The sequence below is a fragment of the Octodon degus genome, unplaced genomic scaffold (genome assembly GCF_000260255.1).
Source record: "Octodon degus isolate 3935 unplaced genomic scaffold, OctDeg1.0 scaffold00053, whole genome shotgun sequence".
NCBI lineage: Eukaryota > Metazoa > Chordata > Mammalia > Rodentia > Octodontidae > Octodon > Octodon degus.
Window position 1 is genome coordinate 4,801,559 of NW_004524629.1, and position 3,587 is coordinate 4,805,145.

General features: G+C 34.6%; 1 protein-coding gene across 2 annotated transcripts in view; it reads right to left on the reverse strand.

Moving 5' to 3' along the window:
- Window positions 1–3,587, reverse strand: part of Tex15 (testis expressed 15, meiosis and synapsis associated) — a 71,567-nt gene that overhangs the window by 27,698 nt on the left and 40,282 nt on the right. The gene's annotated exons all lie outside the window — the stretch shown is intronic.

Below are 3,587 nucleotides of genomic sequence, written 5' to 3' on the forward strand. Positions count from 1 at the left end.
AAAAAAAAAAAAAAAAAAAAAAAAAAAAAAGAATTTATGATAAGAACCATATGCCAAAGCACAAAGCTTTCATCTTGCTCTTAAAATCTCAGAGAATCAAAAACAAATATTCAAAATTTTTATGAAGTCTAAGCCATGGACATAATTCACAGAAGATGAGCTAGAACCAAGTGCAAGGAATATTATAAAAGGTGCGCACTTTATAGAAAGTCAGTAATTCTATTACTGTTGTTTGTAATAGGTGAGTATATTAATTTAAAATTCAAAACAAGGCAGATAACAGTGGAACATGTCTGTAATCCCAGGTATTTAGGAGGCTGAGGCAGGAGGATGGTAAATTTGAGACCAGCAAGGTAATATACCATGATTCCATTTCAAAAACAACAAAATAAAACACAAAACAAAACAATCCAGATATGGTGGCATATGGTTATATTCCAGCATTTGGGAGAATGAGGTAGGAGGATCACCACGGATTCAAGGCCAGCTTGGACTACACAGAAAGACTGTCTAAGAAATACTCTAAATAAACAAAACTAAATGTAATGTATCTTAAATTGGATCCTGGAATGCAAAGAAACATGCACAGAAAAACTAGCAAAAGCAAATACCTATAGTACTGATGACAGTTCTTAGTTTTGACAAATGTGCTAGTTATATAAAATGTTAACATTAGATGTTGGGTACATGGTATGCAGGAACTCTCTTTATTAGCTTTGTAATCTTTCTGTCAATGTATAATTACTCCAAAATAAAAAGCTTAAACAAAAAATAAATACAAAGCAAAACCTAGGTCAAGACATTCTTTAGTCAATTGATAATAATCACAAGTCAAACACAGATAAAAGTAAAAATGCCCAAACAAGTGACAGAATATTAAGAGGGAATTCACTAAATATACTGAACAAATACAGATTTCAGCAAGAAAATGTATATACATTTCAGGATAAGAAAAATAGCATCACCCTTGTATAGTGGATGGTAGAGGATGTCATATATCACAGAAACCCCACTACACTGCCAGCCCCTAGAAATTAAAAATGCATGTGCAACAATCTGAATGGTCAAGGCTACCCAAGCAGCAGTTTGTCATACTAACAAATATTTGGAAGCTAATGACCACCACTTTGAGCTCTTCTTAGAATTGTAGAGGCCAGGGCTGGAGAGATGGCTCAGTGGTCTAAAGCACCTACTTGGAACAAGCTCGGCAAAGCACAGGGACTGCAGTTCGATCCCCCAGCACCACATGCCAGCCTGCCCCGCCCCCAGGTGGGCTGAGCTGGCCACCCACCCACCCAATAAATAAATGTAAAAATAAATAAATAAAAAAAAGCACAGTCATTGTTTAAAAAAAAAAAGAACTGGAGAGGCCAAAGATAACTTGTATTAATCTCATTCGACCTCAATAAATTTAGAATTAAAATATGCATATAAATTTTTCTTTTCCTGAAGTATGTATACATTTTTTGGTGGACTCCATATACAGCAGGAAATTTAAACTCAGGAAATAACTATAATAAAGACAAAATACTAAACAAATAAGGAAATATTTCTCATATATCAGACTGGAAAAATATTAAAAAAAACAAATATAATGTAAGTACAATGAAGTGAGTATGATAAACAAGTATAATGAAATATAATGTAAGATAATAGTTGTTCTCACATACTTGGGTGAAGTATGACCCACCTTTGACTCTTACTCTGACAAACAGGAATAAATAAATTAGTTCTTAGTAAACAGAGACTAAAATACAGCTCAGTGGGTATGTGCTTAGCATGAGGTAAAAAAAGTCTTAGCCTATCATCATATATGTGTGAACAAAGTACTATTTAAGAGTTACAAGGATGGTCATAGTATTCAAGAGTTAAAACTTGACATATCCCAACATTAGGAAATTTGGTAGGCAAATTCCTGACATTTGTTTCAACTCTTAGCGTAGTGGCAGCTACGGTTCTCAACTCCTGGGGCCCCATGGTGGGCAGCTATGTGTATCCTGAAGCAGCCTTCACATAATTTGTAGGAGGCAGCAGAAAAATAATGAACACTAGTATGTGTATTGTGATAACGAATCACTGCTTCTCCTAGAATGTTTACATAGAGGAAGTAGCTCCCACCCTTGTCCTTTTGAGCTTTTTTTTTTTTTTCTTTTAAAGGGTCAGTGCCTTTAAAAAGGCACATCGGGATTTTATATAAAGCTTAGTGGTAAAGTACTTGTTTAGCATATACAAAGTGCTGGGTTTGATTGCTGGCATTGGTGAAACAAAACCAAGCCAAACCAAACTATCCTCTTCCTCACAAAACCCCCACTAATAGATATGGAAGAGGAAAATACAAATCAGCAGGCAGAGATGAAAGTTCAGGCTCACAAAAAGACACGAGGAGAGATTAAGTTTACATTTCACACTGGTCATTGTCAGAAAGATATTCTATAACAATTAAAACACAAACTCTAAGAACAATCACTATTAAATGCAAATGTTCAAGTGTTCAACAAAAATCACTTAGTATATAAAGAAATAGGAAATTATGGCCTACTGAAATTGGAAAAATATCAATAGAAACTACCTCTAAATAAAACCTCAAGGCAAACGTATTAGACCAGTAATAGCTAATCTTTCAGAGCTACAAAAAGCCCACTGCAGCACATGCGTCATGGGTTTGCCACCACTGGACTAGACAAGGATTTTAATGTAAATGTCTTAAATTACTAAAGATGATGGGAAAGTCAAGTGAATAATCCCTGAGCAAAATGAAACTATCAGGGCTGGGGATAGCTCAGTGACATAGTACCTGTCTGGCAAGCATGAGGTTCTGAGTTTGAGTTCTGTTATCAAAAAAATAGAAACTATTATTTTGATAGAGGTAGAAAACCTAACAAGGAACTAGAAAAGAAAATCAAGTCATGAGAGAAAAAGTGGACATTAATTTTTATTTTGGTCGTGCCAGGCAAGTACTCTATATCCCTAGCCTATGGCAGTTAAATATTTATAAAAAGTTTAACACAGCAAGACGACATAACAAATACAAAGATTTATACCTGTTAATAGACTATCAAAATGTTTGAAGCCGTGCTCACTTCAGCAGCATGTATACAAAACGCTTAAAACAAAAACTGACACAATGTAAGGGAGAAATATTCCTATAACAATTGACGACTTTGATAACCCACTCTCAATTATGGATAGAATCACTAGATTAGAGGCTGGGGAGATAGCTCAGTAGAATAAGTGTTTGCCTGGCAAGCGCAAGGGCCTGAGTTCAATCCCTGGTTCCACCAAAAAAAAAAAAAAAGAATCACTAGATTAGTAAGGAAACACAGTAAAAGAATGCAGAATAAACTAACTAGATCTAACAGATATATGTAGAGCATTACCTGTTCTAATAACAGCAGCTTACATACAGAATATTTTTCATGACAGACCATCTAGTAGGCAACCAATTAAGCTGCAATAGACTTAAAAAGATAAACTATAAATTACATTCTCTGAGGTAAGCGATCCAATTACAGAAGGAAAATTAGAAAACTCACCAATCTGTGGAAATTAAAACAAATGCTTTTAGAATAGCCAATTATTAAAAAAAA